General features: G+C 39.2%; 1 long non-coding RNA gene across 2 annotated transcripts; it reads left to right on the top strand.

The window, feature by feature from the left end:
• The first annotated feature begins 1,095 nt into the window (after positions 1-1,095).
• On the top strand, positions 1,096-13,850 carry LOC148185890 (uncharacterized). Of its 2 annotated transcripts, XR_015775515.1 has the most exons (5): positions 1,096-1,438; positions 2,804-3,040; positions 3,147-3,305; positions 3,393-3,482; positions 11,775-13,850. It is a non-coding gene; the product is annotated as an uncharacterized LOC148185890 (long non-coding RNA). The 2 variants fall into 2 exon arrangements; XR_015775514.1 differs by having other exon boundaries at positions 3,147-3,482; positions 11,775-13,848.
• Positions 13,851-17,459: the final 3,609 nt, after the last annotated feature.

Raw genomic sequence — 17,459 nt, 5'->3', positions numbered from 1 at the left:
GGCAAGTGTTTGCTAACAAATTTAACTTAAACATTATATTAATTTTGTGTTTATATCTTGCTTTATTGCCACTATATGACCAAAAAATGTGCTACTTTAAATTCTCAGTAATGTCATATTTCATGTAACATAGCTAGTATAAATCTTTTTGCTAATTTGTCATATATTTCATCAACAAACACCATTGAATCTTCTGCAAGCTACTGGTGGATGTTGTCAAAGTTAATTTGGCTACCACTTTAACTTTTAGTCTTTAGTGCATATGCTATTTGATTGTAAATTACTTAGTAAAAGTTAGCTTGCTTAAATCGCAGATATGACGTAGAAATACGCTTCCGCTTTTGCCCACTTTTAACAGAGTTGATATAACATGAGCAGGCCGGGGTTTAACATACGGCGTAAAAGCCAGTTTATGGTGTATTGTTTTTCATAAACATACACTGCCGTGTAAAACTCATCTTTGTAACGTAAAACACTCACCCCGCTTTTAGCATGGCCGTCAAGAGTTCGTTACGCTACTCCTTGGTCTTCCTATCAAGCGCCAAGCTCGCGCAGAATGACGCAGTTATTTTGCAAACATTAGAGTGCCCACCTCCTGCCACCCTATTGGTCAGTGCTGCTCTCTTTGAGCTCACTCATTGGCTGGTTCGCGAGGACCGTTCTCAAACATGGATGTATTATACAGCCGTGGGGGCGGGGCCTCATTCAGCTGCTCAGGGCTCTGCTCCTTCCGCGCTCTCCGAGCTCGTTCATTGGCTGACCTACGACCTATGTCTGCTGACTGTATGTCATTTACACTGAAAATGAAAATGCCTTCTTAGAAATGTATTGATTAATTGTGAATTTATTTTATTTTATTTAGTTGTTTATTTGGTTTTTATTTTATTTTATTTAAATTTTATGATTTATTCTATTACCGTGCCTTGTTAAAAAGTTGTTCACTTTGTTTCTATGCCAGAACATTTTAAATGAAATCTTTTCAATAAAAAAATTATTGAAAAGAGGTCTGTCACAACTTCGGAAAAGGTTTTAATAAGCAGCAACCTACAAATCCAGCATAGTATTAAGGTTTTATGATGATAACGCATTATCTTCCACCCCTGAGCTCATATCTTCCACTGTTTTACTTTGGTCACTCTTCATGCTCTCTCTGTCAAACAGCCTGCGCTTCAGGTATTAAGGCGCGGTGAAAACAGCCCTGGACATTAAGTCTCGAAGCATCTTCACCTTTACATAAAATGTAAAATTTAGAGCAAGGATATGTGATTTTTTTAAACACTACATCAGGCGACAATTGTGCTGATACAATTTGTAATCTGGCGGCGCTAGAAGAAGACAACGGCGGAGGAATACATTTTGTCAGTGACCTGACAGTGACCTGACCGGGACAGTGTCCATTCAGCGGGGGAGACTACAGGAGAGTTACCGCAGAAATGAGGTGAGACCTATATCAGCGACTTCAGACAACCAAGCAAGGGAAATAATTGTTGGTGTGTCAATGTTTATAAACGTGAGCGGTTAGTTTAACGCGGTTGGTCACGGAACAAACATTGACAACGATGTCAGCTTGGCTAACCGTTAGCTAACGTTAGATCGGCGTCGGCCATTTTTCGGCTACGTTCGTGATAGACGATGGTCCTGCAAAGAAGTTCAGAGCCACTAATATGAGGTTATTTTTAAACTCAAGTGGAAATTATTTCAGGCTGTTTATAGTTTCTGGTGACTGACTTCCTAAGTTGTGATAAGGTGTCTGGCAAACGAACTGTCGTGACGGAGACTAACCGAACATTGACTGCATTAAAAAGTGAGCTGGTTAACGTTAACTTTTTAGGCTTGCCGGCGAGCTAACGTATGTTTCCGCCAATATTGACTCCGATTGTTATCCCCACCCCACTTCGAGAATAGCAAAAGGTCATGTCTGTTAGTCCAGAACTGGTGACAGTTCAAGATGTGTTATAGGACCGGCTATCAGAGCAATTGTAGGTGTTGCTGTATAGACAAACATTAAATTTGAAATACGAGCTTATAACTGTTGAGTGAACCTTGCGCTGCAAACATGATGATATCATAGCTATTATCACACACAGGCTGTGTTCGAAACCGTCCCCTCATTCACTTACTCACTATTCGCTATATAGTGTGTATTAAATAGTGCACTATATAAGGAATAACCCAACGAGATTTCGGACACTACGTTGGAATTTTATTCCCCCGGAAATACACAGCAGCATTGCATTGTGGTAGATGGGAGATGAATGTAGTGTACATCGTTTGTACACTTAAATTTGCTGTGCATTGTGGGCATTTTATGGTGCACTATATAGTGGATGAAATTAACAGCAGATAATTCATACACCACTACAAAATGGCGAACACACTATATCCGTGATAGGGGACGATTTCGGACACAGCTACAGTGTTGCCAACTGAGCCACTATTCAAACCCTCACAGTGATCCCTCAGACCACCAGGGTTAAATGAGATATAACCAGAATTGTATACTATTAGGGCCTGCTGCTTAAAGTAATCTCAATGGCTTTGGGTTGTTGTGTTTAAATTTAGTTAGTAATTTTAAAAAATAGTGAGTTTAAACATTAATACTTTTGCTATTGAAGTTATCAAAATTTCATAGATGAGACAGTAGATCTGCAATAGGGTCAATATTCTGCATTTTTCTAATTAACCATATCTGTGTCTTTTGTGGTTTTGTTTGGTTGCTGTCATCATGGTGTATTCTTGCCTTTATTATGTAAATTTGGTCATTTTAAATTTAGATTACATGCTGTGAAACATCTCTCTACAGGACTATGGTTGAAATCGGCCCATTACTGTCCAACTCCACTGGAAGGACAGAGTCCTGTAAACGTGGATGAAAAGCAGAAGATGATGGAGATGGAAATGCTGAAAAACAAGCCTGATCACCAGCTGATTCAAGACCTGATGACTGCGACATTTTGCCCCTGGAGACAAGATTATTGGAGATCAACCTCTCGTCACAGAAGTCATTAAAAAATGTCCAGCTCTGTTCCATAAGAGACAGGTAATCAGTCACACAAAGAGACAGAGTGTGTGTGTGTGTGTGTGTGTGTGTGTGTGTGTCAGATAATTTGTCTTCTATTCAGAAGTGTTTGTCTGTGTTTCCTCAGATGTGGGCACAAGTGAAGAGAATTGTCCCCATAGACCTTGAATCATTCTTTGAGGAGATTGATGGTCTGGTCCCAAAACTCCTTGAGATCTACAAAGCAGCAGCCACATCTGGAAAGAAGCAGGCACTCAAAAACACTTTTGACTGCCCTGAGAAAGATGTATGTTTAGTAGCTGGAGTGGATAAAAACAGGCACTATTTGATATGTTTGCTGTAACATTGATCCCACTGCATATTTATTTATTAGGACTCAAATAAGAAGAGAAGGGCAGCAGCTTTGCTTGGTCTACCACACTACTTGTCCGAAGATCCATCAGACATCATCAGGACATGTAATGTAAGAACACGTCTATTTCTGTAATGCAAAACTGTGATTGTGTGTATATACATTTACATAAACAAAATACTTTATTATGTTTTTCAAATTTTTTTGCACTTCAATGGCCAAATCCAGGGTTTGAGGTAGGGTAAAGGTAAAAAATTATGAGATAAAAGCTAGTATTCTGATGTAACAATTATGAGTTAAGAGTTGAAATTTACCAGGGGCAGATGTAGTGATTTGGGGGCCTGGGGCCAGAGGCACATTGGCTCATTTTTAATCTTCTCTTAATTTAATATGAAATATCCCAAAATATGTCTTCAGTGTACTCAGTGATAGTAAATAAGTCCCTGAAGGAATAAGGTTGGGAACCACTGTACACAGTCCAGCCACATACTAGGTTTTAACCTAGTCTTGTTTTTTTCTCCGCAGAAGCACACTATTTGCTAGTCCATTTCAGATAAACCAATCATAGCAAACCGTCAAGTCTAAGATTTTTTTTCCCTCCCTCTTTATTTCACAAGTGGGAAGTCATGGATGAAAATGAAAACACTGAAGAGTTTGTCCTCCAAAATAACATTGATAATATTTTACTTGACAAAAGATATGGTTCCCATTGAAACAGTGGAAAACAAAATTGCACACACAGATTAAAATCTGTTAAAAAGGTTCTTTGGCCTAAATGTTCTGTTATTCTTTTTTTATTTTAGGGCTGTATTTTTTAAATTGGAAAATACCCTTGGTTGTACTGTTAAGTAAAATGCACAATAGTATTAAAATCCAAAATGAAAAAGAATCGTGATAAAATTGTTATCGTGATCCTGCCTAAAAAAAAGTCATGATATGATATTTTGGCCATTTCGCCCACTCCTACTTAAATATTTACGTTAAACCACCCCATTTATTTTTACTGTACTGGTGCAGTTCATGCACTGGTTAGATGAAAATTATTTAAGAAATACTGGCCTTACAGTCACCAAATCTGAACCACATTGAACAGCTTTTGGGCTGATGTTTTGGACAGCAGGGATATCTTTTTGAAGAATGATGCTCATCCCTCCAGAGGCAGAACAAAGTGAGGAACAAGCTCTAATCGTTGCCCCTGTAATAAGTCTCTTGAAGTCTTAAGAGTATCACTACCAGCCAGCAGCAAATATCCACTCACTAATTCTTTCTTTCATTTTGGTTAAATCAATAGCAATAGTCTGCTGAAAAACTGGAATGATTTTGGTCTGCCCTCCACAGTGTGTATTAACACACCCGATACAAACATTTGTGGCAGACTGTTGCTATTGATTTGATAAGGAAAACTGTGAGTGCTCACTCGACTTATCTATGAGTTCCAGAGACTTGGAGAGGGAGCACTGAAGCTGTTGCAGATGTCATGGCGACCAGCAATGTACTAAGACATTAAAAATCTGCCATTAAAATGCCCAACTTTACAAAAGAAATAAACATGTTTACAGCCCAGTACAAAAAAAACAGCTTTCATCCCTATAGTTAATTTCCTGTTCATGAAAACTGTACAAGGGCCTGAACTTTTATAACATGCGCACATTTAAATTTTATAAAGGCTTAAATTTGTGCAAAATAAGTAGGAATATTCCCAGTTAGTCAATAAGATGATTAAAAATTGCTTAAACTTATTCCAATACCCAGAGGAAAAAGGAAGGCCTTTGGTTAAGTGAGGCTAAACAGTGGCTCAGTGTGTAAAATATAAAACTGTGCCTTATGCTGCAATACAGTGTATAAAACTACTATGTAAGTTCAAAATATAAAAAAATGGAAACTTGTGTGCAATGCTACAATGAACAACAGAGATACACATAATAACAATGGGAATATATACAATATGTGTCACATGTTAAATATAGCCGTTATTCAAAAGTTGGAAGAATAAATAGACGTAAAGAGAATATATAGAGCAGGTGACGAGTCTAAGGTTAAACTTCCATTTAAACTTCAGGGAAATTGTTAGGAATGTCCTTAATAAAAAGGGCGTGGCAGCTTTGAGTGACAGGCTATCTACAATGCATCGCAACAGTCTATGAGTCAGATCCACCCCTCACTCCACCACAGCTCCACCCTCTTGCCCAAATACAGTCACTTCTGGCTCCTAAAATCCATGATGGCAACAGCCTAAATGCCAAACTCAAGACTTTAAAACTGGAATCCAAATCATTGTGTGACATCACAATGGCTGTGTCTCATTTATCACAGACTATGGGAATAGACAGACAAAGGCATACATAAATAATACATTTTAATAGTGGATTGATTACTTGTGTAAATTAGTGTTTTCACATTGCTCACCAGCTACAGATCATTGATTACCAAGCTTTTTATTTACTACAGCATTGCTGTTTTACTTGACCATGTGAAATGATTTGCCCTGTGCTTCACTCGCAGGACTTCTCCCTCTCTCTCCCCCACTCTCTCCATGTATGCTTACTTGTTTCTAATGTGCGTTTTGCTGCCCACTGTACCTTGTAAATGCCACAGTATGGCTGTGCAGAGGAGAAAAAGGGCTCTGGGGCAATCAGCAAAAGCGTGGGGGCAGAGCGGATGCGCTTCAAAGGCTGTCAAAACTATATTATATGGTTGATCCCTGTCCAATTCACTTTCACAGTTCAATAGTTACTGTATGTTAAAGCTGAAGAAAACAAAGGCTCTCACTGGCGTCTCCTCATTCCGAAGTTAGCTCACACAAGAGGCTTTATGTTTTGTGTGTGTGCGTGTGTGTGTGTGTGTGTGTGTGTGTGTGTGTGTGTGTGATGGAGGCGAGGTTGGTGGTCAAACAAGGGAACGTCTAAATAGAGTGACTGCATAGGTCAGGTTTGACACACTTTATTATTCATTCACTGTCTGTCCTCAGCTGGGCTGAGCTCATCGGTATACACACACACACACACACACACAACCTCCCCTAGGTGCGGCTTTTACTGCGCATATGCGCCTGGACGATGCACAAATGTCATGAGCAATAACTGGGATGTCAGTCCAAATTCACTCTCCTCTCTTCAGCGTTTAGCAGCTAGGTAGCTCAGGGAACAGGCTCTCTCTCTCTATCCATCCCTCTCACTCTGTATCTCCCTCTCTCTCCCTTTCTACTTGTGCGGGGGAGAGTGCGTGTGCGTGTGTGTGTTCACACTTCTGAAAGTCGACTTGTTTGATTTTTGCCATCAGCTCAAAATGTCCCACCCCAAAGTTTGATACAATGCAGCCACAAGAATGTGGAGTAGAGAAGGGTAAAAGGGGGGGGGGGTCATTATTCCCTGTAATTTTTAATACATTTCCCATTTCCCTTATTGATCCATGTCATGTTTTTTAGGTGTATTCACAAGTTTTACTTTGTGGGAATCTGAGGATTTCAGATATTTCGGTCGCAGTATAAATCTTTTGTTGAATTTAAAAGTCTGTCAGAAAATGTCAAATACCTATTGACAATTTTCCATCCATCATGTAATGTTTTATTAAATGTCTTCTTCATCTTAAGTCTATAACTTTTAGGAATCCAAAAATGTTGCTGACAGTAGTACAAGAGACAACTAATCTGTGAGAAAAATCATGTACTTCTGCTCATAGTAATTCTAATGGCATTTACAAGAATCTTTCACACCTGAACTTAAACAACCAATCAGAACAGAGGAGCCTCTGACACAGCTGTCAGTCATGTTAATCACTGCTTGTGGACTTCCTTCACACTTGGCTGCGCTGAACAAATATGAATGAAAATTTGCCTCAGATGTTTTCAGAAACATATTTTATTATACTGTTTGCTGTTTGACCCTTTGATAGTTTGCAAGGGCCACGATGACAGTTCAGACTGACTGTACATCTTAATCTGAAGAAGTGCTGAGCTATACTGGATAATGTGCTTCCACTGAAAACACTGTCATGTCCTCTGGTATTTCTAAGAATTAGAGTGGTTAAACCGGCCTGAACAAGTTTGCATTCTACAGTTAAAAACTAGCACATGACTTTTTTAGGCTTATTCCAGTACTTTTTAGACTCAACATTTAAACAATGAACAGCATTTTAAGAATCAAGTTTGAAAATAGAACGACAAAGCATTATTTTACTGACCTGTAATTTCCAAATAAATTCCCTAATAATCTGGTACACATCATTAGGAAAACAGAGACAGTTATCTTAAACCTTTTTTTCCCCACCAAAAGTAGCACATATGTGCATATTCTTTTAAATGCAGGAAAATCTGCTAAAAATAGGCAGTTGACTCTGTTCCCACTGCCAGTAGACTGTAGGCATGTGCAAGGCTCTGCTGCAGATAAGTATGCCTCTCTGTTTCTTTGTGTCACATTCAATGTCACTTCACTTCGATAGAAATCAGCATAGAGGCCCATTAAAATGTTACAGTGGTTACTTCTTTTTCATAACTGTTACTTATTCAGTCTTTCTCTCAAACTCATTGTAGTTATAGTTTATTTAGCTGTGTTTGAACGAACTTAACTCAATAAAAAAATGTATAATTGAAGAGCTAAATGGGCTGATTTAATATAAGACAATCAAATTAAGGAATATCCCAGTCTTTGTTTTGGAGGTTGGACAGGAGGATGGGGTTTCTGTGGGGGACTTGAACTCATGACCCCAGTATATCTAAAATCCTGATTCAGCCCTGTCTCTTTGTCTAATTGTACAACAAAGACCTAAATCTTTTCATGCTAACATGACATACTAATCTGTTTTTTCACAAAGCACTGTAGTTGTGTGAGGTTCCATGTTTGGGTTTGTTTGGGATTGTTTCCAAAATCAGTGTTGGTCTTTTTACTTTAAAACTGGGCATCAGAAATGCCCTAATTTGTTTAAAGCTGCTCCAAATCAAGATCATCTGCAGCTCTCACTGCGTCTCCTTATAGTTTCTTGGATGTTGCTGTGGGTGTGGGTGTGGGTAGGTGGGTGGGAGGGATGGGAATCAGAAAGCCTTCACTATACTATGAGCATAACTTTTAATGCTTGATCTGAAAAAAGATCTTATTGTCAGTTTCCTCTCACAGCACAAAGCTGTCTCTGACCTCTTAACCATTTTCATGGATTCCTATAGTTAGTGGAGTTATTTTATGCTGCCATGTAAGTTCCACAATGCGTTCAAAATTACAGTCAGGAATATCACGCTTGATGTAATTCATTTCATACAGAAAAATTACATTGCAACCACTATCATGCTCCCATTATAAAGAAAAAATGTTGGATTCACTGTTATGTGCCCATGTTATGGGTTACTTAATAATTTTCTCTGGCCTAAAAAAAGCTTTTTAGCCTGTCTTTGATTTCATTAACAAGAACAAAGGGACAGACAAACACACTGAGCATCATGTATTACTTTTGAGTAGCTTGTAGTACAGCTACCTTCCCAGGATTTTGGCAGCCTGCGCCAGACCCCTGGGGCCTGAAGCTTAAGAGCCCGGCCAAATGACACCCTGCTGGGGCGACAAGGCAGGGTCCTCCCCCCAACCCCTCCTGGAACAGTAGGCACCCAAAACCAACACTTTTTCTCTCTTGCTTCAGCTCAAAGATGCAGCAAGAGAAGTCAGTTAATTGCAAAGACATCCATCCCATTATTCATTTCTCCTTCAAGATAAAAACATTTTTGTCTGAAGTTGCGCTTGTGCAGCGGATGTCTTTGACACAAGAGTCACAGCTTAAGTAGCAGCAGAGATACTGAATTCTTTCTCATTTCAAGGATGATATCAAAACAGTATATCTGTTAATGAACTTCTTAAGATGGTAAAGATGATTATCATTAAAAGCTGTGCTTCATACTCTGCTGTTACAGGAAGGCATGATGTCCAGAGGATAGGTTGCATGCACATAAATCACATTTATTGCTTTATATTAATGCTGACTATAATTTTAATGATGCAACTGGCAAACCTAAGTAAAAATGTTTAAAAAAAAAACAAAACAAAACACTGGTAAGGTATTAAAGCTGCTACTTTAAATACCTTCAGTTTTAAATTCCCTCTTAAGTATAAGCATGTACAAATCAAATTCTGCATTTGAGAACACACTTAGCTTGAACAGCAACTATATTTCAAACACAAGAAAGAGCATTTAGTGAAACAAGTCAGTAATCTTACCTCCTGTCATATACTGTATCTCCACAGATGAACCTCACTCACATAGCTCAGGCTTAACCTCCCTCTAGTGACTGGAAACTATCATTACAATCACACCACAGCAATCTGCAGTTATTAGGAAGCAGCTTTCCCCTTCAGCTTATACTGCTATTCCTACACGTATACGCTCTGCTAGACAAATATATCATGATATATCCATCCGCCGGGCCGGGGCTATTTCAAGCCCTGAGAAATGACAGAGAAATGCAGGAAGTCGTTGGAACATAAACAAGGCGCGATGGAGGAAGCAAGGGTCAAGGCGGTGCTTCCTGTTCCAAAACCACCTCTGTGTGCCTGAAAGCAGACACCAGACAATAGTGGCACGCTGGAATCAGATTATTATAATTATTAAGGTCTTTGTTCAGCATATTTTATTCATCCTCACAGTATACATTATAGGCTTTTTATTTTTTAAAATTATGTGCCAAAACATTTTCTAAATTATAAAATAGTTTAATTTTTAATGAACAAATAAACTTAATTCAAGTGTTTAGTTTTTATTTCCTTGTTTTATGTCCTCTCTATCAATTGTTTGGTAAATCATTGTTTTGATTAAACATAGCTGGGGGGAAGAGGGTTGACTGTAACTTTTTATTTTTGTTTAAATTCTCCAATATCTGTATACTTTATAGATTCCCCTTCAATATATAACGGAGGCCTTAAGTGTCAGGTAGAAATGGAGTGACCTTACCTGACAACCATCCAAATCAAAGAGTTGATCGTCACACAACTGTTGAAGAGCAACATCCTAACACATTTTCTGAAGAGAGAGAACATAAACAGTAAAATTAGTTGGTGAATTTTTATCCTTGTATAGTATTATAAATAACATACATGTAAATACATGTAGCAACCAACCCTAAAGAGAATGTGACAATCATCCTCATCTGGGTTTTATTTGCTAATGGCTAACCTAACAACCACATTTTGAAGTCAAGCCACAAATTACTATAAATTAAAGCTCTCTCTTCGTACTTTTTACTGCTACAAATTCTTTATTATAAACCCACCGTGTAAAAACCAAGAGGAGAAACACAGAGGAGCTGAATATTTACATTTTGACATGAAAAACATTAAAAGTCCTTTCACCCAAAAGTACCAACATTTTTTAACAGCATCCTCCAGGAAGCAATATCTGAAGGATGTGACGACCCTGTATTCCCCTAAAAAATATCAAAAATAGCAACAATTGCCCATCACAAGTTTAAGAGTCCCTAGTTTTATTTTGAGGTTTCGGACTTAAGGCTTACAGTGCTGGACCTTGCACGTGTGGGACCCTTTACACACCTTTTTCTCTGGCCGCCGTTCCCATGCAAACAATTATAATAAATAACAACAATAAAAGAATACAATATGTGCAGTTCATCTTTCTCTTTTTTTTGGATGTTTTTTGTCTTTAATTTCTCTTACTCTAATACTCTTCACATTTACTTCTTATTAGAGGCTGTACACCTACCACAGACCAACCATAATAATATTAAATCTTTGGATCATTTTCCCTCATATTTTTTTGCTACTCAAAGCGGCTTTTTTTTTTTTTTTTGGCGCCTATAGTGGCAGCTGCCTATGCGGCCCAAGATTTGCCACAGAATGGACATTTTATTTTAAGAGAAAATTAGCCAGAATTATGAACTTATATTGGAATAATTATTAACATTGAAGATGTGATAGAGTTGCAGAATCACAACCAGACATTAGTAATTGTATTCACCTGCAGTCACCATGCTGCAGCCAGCTCTGATTTCCTGTGTTTTTTCTGAGCTTAATTAGTATTTTTTTGCAAATGAATGCAACCTAAAAACCTGTTCAAAGTCATCTGGGGGTTGTGAAAACCTCCATTGTCAGATGTCCAGTTTGGATTAGATTCATTTTCCGGTCAGACAAAACGACAGCATCTGGCCAGCATTATTTCACCATATCATAATGAATTCATAATCTGGTATTATTGAAGCATTTGGTATTATTCTCAGACTCAATTACAGTAATAGGAGTATAATGATTTCAAAGGGTTTACAGTTTGGGTGACAGACAGGATGTAACCTATTTTGTTCCCATTCTCACAATCTGATAGATTACTTCCAAACTCAGTTTCCGTTTTGATTGCCACTCTAAATAACCTATTTCAAAATGTGCTCACTCAGTTTGTCTCTTTCATTCTGCTTTTTCTTTGCAGGCGGTCCAGCGCTGCAGCCCACACGACGCTTTGGACCACAATGCTCGATGTATTCCACTCAAATGTCTTATCAGCACTTCAGAGAAGATGCAGTGTATCGAAATTTAAGGGAAGACATATGGTATACATGAGAATTATCTCAACCGACTTAGTGTATACAGCAAGAGCATCTGTATCTTAATAGTCTATGAGCAGTGGTGAAGGCAGAATGTGAAAGCTCTGAGGGATTTGGGAGAAAGGATATGATTGCATTTATGTCCCATCAAGCAGCTTGCTGGATCCAGGGGAATGCCTAATATATATCTGTATTTGGTCGCCAGCTTACATCTGTCTGCTTATGGATTTATGACTTCAAAACTATTTGGGAAAAAAAGGCGCCTCTCGACAGAGCCACTGACTAATAACTAAAGCCGACAGGGATGGCAGGCAAACACACATACACACACACGGATAGACATAACGACAAGGCTCGGCGACAAGGAACAAAGGAGTCGAAATCTGACACATTCTCTCTGACAGTAGGATAAAACTCACTCACCCCTCGAGCCATGCTCATACACACACACACACAGACGCACACACTCATGCATACAATTTACTTCTTTTTCTGTCACACAGTTTTCCTCACAAACATGCACATTATGTTTTCACACTTAAAAACAGTCCTGTCCACATACTTAACCTTTCAAATCTTAAGTGTGTATTTTCTCATTTAATCTTTCATATAAGTGGCGTTACAGTTAGAAGCAACGAACATTTGTATGGCTGTTCTTGGATCCAGGGACTGTGATGGATATTGAAAGGGTGAACGCAGTGAGAGCATTTTGGCTGCCGTTGCTGAGCACATAAAAATGTGACACTTGTTATAGTTCTGCTTCAGACGTTGAGTTGGGTTCTCATAGCTGTTTCCAAGTTGGTAAGAAAAAAAGCTTTGCTTCCGTCAGGCTTGAAATCTCTAAACATATCTGCTATCTTGTTCCTTTCTTACAGAGTAATGTGCAATGTACATGTTCTGTACATTCAGGCATGGGCGTAGCACCAAATTCTATAGGCCCTAATCATAAGCAGTCTCTGCAGGCCCCCCACCCTTTTTCTCTTGCTTCATGAGTCTCTTACGTGCCTTCTGAATTTTTCTTTTCTTTTTTCTTTTTTTTTAACATCGTCAGTTCTTTTTCTTTCCTTTCTCTCCTTTATTTTTCTATTTTGGAACCCAGATTTCCCTTTCTTAGTGTACATTCATGTTCCACCGGCCACAGCAGTCACTCACTTGCGTGTGGCTTCATATTGTGCATGTTCAGACTAAAGTTGTTGAGGAATCCGGTGGCTCCAACCTTTTCATGCTACCTTCTCAGAAAGGGGGCCAAATAACACTCAAAAATTAGGCTAAATGTTAGTGATGGACAAATGCCATAGCCGCTTCACAGGGGTCCCTTGACCTCTGCTCTGACCTCCAGATATCTGAATGAAAATGGGTTCTGTGGGTGCCCACAAGTCTCCCCTTTACAGACATCCCCACTTTATGCTAGCCTTGTGCAGTTTTTTTGCTGTCATTTGATTCCTAATCAAAATAATCTGGTAAGAATTGCTTTATCATGTCAGTATGGACTTCAGAACTGTTTTGTAATGCAAAACAGTCAAATTTAAAGCAAGTGATTAATAGATGTAATTAATCACAATTAACTTTTCAAATTCTGCGATTAATTGTGATTAAAAGCAATATTATTTGACACTCCTGTTACAAACTCAGCGTAAAGTGATGTAGGTTAGATTTGGTGAAAGTAAAATGTTAATGCCATTTGTTAAAATATCTCAAAGTTTTTTTTAATACACGTTTTACAAACCACATGGCATCCAGACCACATGACACTGGTCAAACGTGGCGCTGCACAACGATTGTGGATTCTGTCTTTAAAATATATGAAGGTGGAGACAAATGAGAAAGCCGGTGCTGGCGGTAAGATGAAATAATGAAAGAGGGAGATACAGAGAGAATGAGAGGGAGAAATGGAAGGAGGTGGAAAGGTGAAGAAGATGTGGATGGGTGGTGGGGGGGGGGCGCAGATTGTGTGTGAAAGAGGCGTTTAATCCCCAGAAGCATCCTGACGGCAGCTGCTCTGTACAGATGGGGACGAAGGGATGCTGAAACACACACACGTACTCACACGCACTGTCACATAGAAAAAAAAGCACTGTCGAATGTTGGAACCCTTTTCTAACACCCTCGAGGATCATGCTAAACATAAGGTAAGGGAGCTTGGTTGTGTTCCATTATTTCCCACTCTGCTAGGGCCACTGGAGCGGTGTCATCAACTGATTAATGAACACAATGCTCTTTCTTTCTCTCTGTTTCTCTCTCAATATGTTATCTAGAGTTTTTTTTATTATTTCATGCTGCACAGAAGTTTGAGTCCCAGGATTGTCTGGGGGAGTAAAAGTGTTATGTCTGGTTCACTCCTTCTGTGTGGGTGCATGTATGCAAGCTCCATATGAACTCACTTCGTCACGATCATATTCCTAAAAAACTGTAGTTTGTTTCTGGGAAACACCAGCTGGTTTCAACTACTCTGTGTTAAGGCAGTTTCTCATGGAGACACGTGTAAAACACTCCAAATTTGACCCCTGACCCCCATTGTTAGGCCCATTGCCTTTTTGAATACTTTGCTCCTGTTATTCTCACCTACAAAGTACCTTCCACTGACATGTTGATGGAGCAAAGCACTTTACCTGCTGAGATCACCAGTAGCCATTTACACATCTCGCCCTCTGAAAGATACTTTGCTTTGGCATGATAGTGATGTTAGATTTGTAAACAGTTCATTCTTTTTGAATAACTCTGAAAGAGGAACAAGCCTGAGTTGTTTTTGCTGTGGCTGTGATCAGGCCCTGGTGACAAATAGAAGATTTGGTGAGTGTGGATCATCCTAGGGGTATCAATGAAGTGATTGTGGTATAACTGCTTAAGTTTTGCCAACTAAATAATGATATTGACCTCTAGGATGAGTTTGGTTGTTATTTTCCTCACCTGGTTTATCCTAACCCTTTGAAGTGGATGAGTCCAATTGGGGTGGGGCCAGGAGGGGTTATAAGGACACCTGGGAATTGACTCGGGTTGGATGATTGTCTGTTTGAAGCTAGCTGAGAGGCTGTTGTTTTTCTTCTTCTCAGTTGATTTTGTCTCAGTTGTTTTTTGCTAAGTTGCCCAGGACTTTTGCTCTTGTGTTTCTGTTGTAAGTTTTCTTAATAAATGACTGCCTTTTCTTGCACGGACCTCTGCCTCCTGAGCTTCCTTAATACACCACCTGGTCCGCCTAATTCCAGAGCCAGTCAGCCACACCCCAAAAAATCCCACATTTTGGTGTAGTTTTGTTTTGTAGATGAATTGAGTGGTGCTGTTTGCAACCTTACACGCATTTTCAAAATTTCAAATTGAACCAGCCACATACAACCACATACTAAAGGTGCCTATTGGTGTTGCAAACTTATGCCAGACGTTTTGAAGCAGCACTAGAGAATAAGAATGAGAACGGGCTGAAAAAGCACATAGAAAGAGCAGACGTGGAGCTCTCTAACGTGGTTCAAAAGTCTCCTCATGACACTACGTTTATTGTACTTCAACATACACTTTCTGGCACTCCTCTCAGCAACTTTTACTGACGTTTCCACTGTTTTTTTCCCTGCAACAGGTCGCCTTTCATGAGATTTCAGAAAAAGTCTTCTTTCTCCTTGAGTGAGACCTGGTGACACACACAACAGACACACCGGAACAAGCGAAAGGTAAAGAAAAACATTTAATTTCTCTGTAGGGTCCTTTCCGTAATGTTGAGAGACACTTACAATAATAATCGGAACAGTCTGTCAGTAACAACACGAAACACGAGCACTTTAAATGTAATTGGATTGGCAGTGCATCATTGCCCATAGGGGTTACATTGCAGCCTGTTTTGCCACTGTTGCTGCAGCGGTCTCTCGCAACTTTTTAAACTTTTTTTTTTTTTAAATTGTCTCCATTAGTCATTTAGGCACAAGAACTTGGGAAAATAGGGTCCAGTTTAAAAAATACAGATGTTTTCCATTTAGAATGTGTGGACTTTTCACTCTTGTAGGCTGGGATGTCGAAGCTCTTGCTGGATTTGTGAGTCATTTGAAAAATGTCAGCTCAGTGTTTGAGTTAGAGTGACTGCATTGTCCTTCTGCCTTGTCTGAGCAGAAGTTTGGCGCCAGGAGTTTGGTGCTAAATTGGAAACAACATGAGCAATTTAGAAAACATCACAAAATAGAATGTGAGAACAACCAACCGTGCTATTCACCTTGTTTGCATTTTTGCCTCAGTCTTCCATATTTGGCCATTTTTAACCCTGTCGCTGTTTTTTTTTTTATGTTTTTGGCGCCGTCACCTTGTTAATCTATCATCGCCTGTTCCATTTAAAGGTGGAGGATTTATTGTCAGCTGAGATGCGGAGGTGAGGTCACAGCATCTGAGAGTGGTGCAGACTGCGACAATAGCCATTGTTCCTGGGACCAACAGGAAGTGTCTGTATGGGACTTCCTGCTGCAGATAGTGTACCTCTGGAGGGCAGAGAGGTGTGTGTTTGTATGTGGGGTTCATATGTGTGTCATTTGTTTCTTTAGTTGATGTCATCTGATAAGTCTCCTTTTTAGTTTCTTCTTTGAGAGAGGGTGCTCCTTCAGGTTTTCTTCAGTTCGTTAATTCAGTATAAATTGTAGGTGCAATCACGGCACAGTGTAGTTATGAATTAGCATTTTTTTCTGTTTCAACCTTCAAACTTAGTCTTGTGCTGCACACAGTAGCCTACATGTTAGCAATGTGAAACACCAGTCATATTTACAGGAAAGGGGGAGATGTATGATGACAGATATCACTACTCACCAATCCAATCAGCGGAAAAAATGTTGGCATTGTACATTTCTATAAACCAAGAATATGTTACATCTGTACATTATTATGTAGCAGATACGTTGAAACTATACATCGCAACATTCTGTAGTTAATGTGTTTAGCTTTAGGCACAAAAACTACTTTATTATGGTTAAGAAAAGGTTGTGTTTTGGCTTACAATTCCTGCTTTTGCCAGCATAGTTCCCACTGGAGGCAGCTATATGTCTCTGTAAGAAACAGTCACTTTTCATGCCACTATCATGACAGGAAATGCAGTGATATCTACGTTTAAAAAACCTGGTAGAGCATGTGCACCATGTACTAAGGCTGTGTCCTTATCACAGTGCTCTGGGGTTGGAACACTTTGCTGCATGTCATCCCCTCTTTATCTCCGTTTTCTGTCACTTTTTATCTACTTTATCACAACATATTCTCTTAGAACAGGTTGTAATATATCCTATGAAAGTGCACACACAACAGTTTGTGTATCATATAAATTAGTGCCCCATGAATGACCTTACGTCCTGAACGTGCAGTTACATAATTAATGTACAATTACGGAGTTTAGGTTTAGGCAAGTAAAGTCACTTTGATGAGGTTAAGGAAAAGAAACATGGTGAGGACAAACCTCAAACTTACTCAAAGTTCACATGACTTGGAAAAAAGGGGAAAGTCCCAGGGAACAGTTTTTGTGTCCCATCCACCACTCAACCTTCTTATGAGACTGCTTCCTTGTTTATTCCCGACAGCGCATTGGCCATGTGATGCAGCCCTGCAAAATATGTGGG

Source organism: Plectropomus leopardus, chromosome 22, assembly GCF_026936395.1.
Source record: "Plectropomus leopardus strain MGB_pleo_1.0 chromosome 22, ASM2693639v1, whole genome shotgun sequence".
NCBI classification, from domain to species: domain Eukaryota; kingdom Metazoa; phylum Chordata; class Actinopteri; order Perciformes; family Serranidae; genus Plectropomus; species Plectropomus leopardus.
Note: the sequence above shows the minus strand (reverse complement) of the source record. Positions and strands in the feature narration are given on the sequence as shown.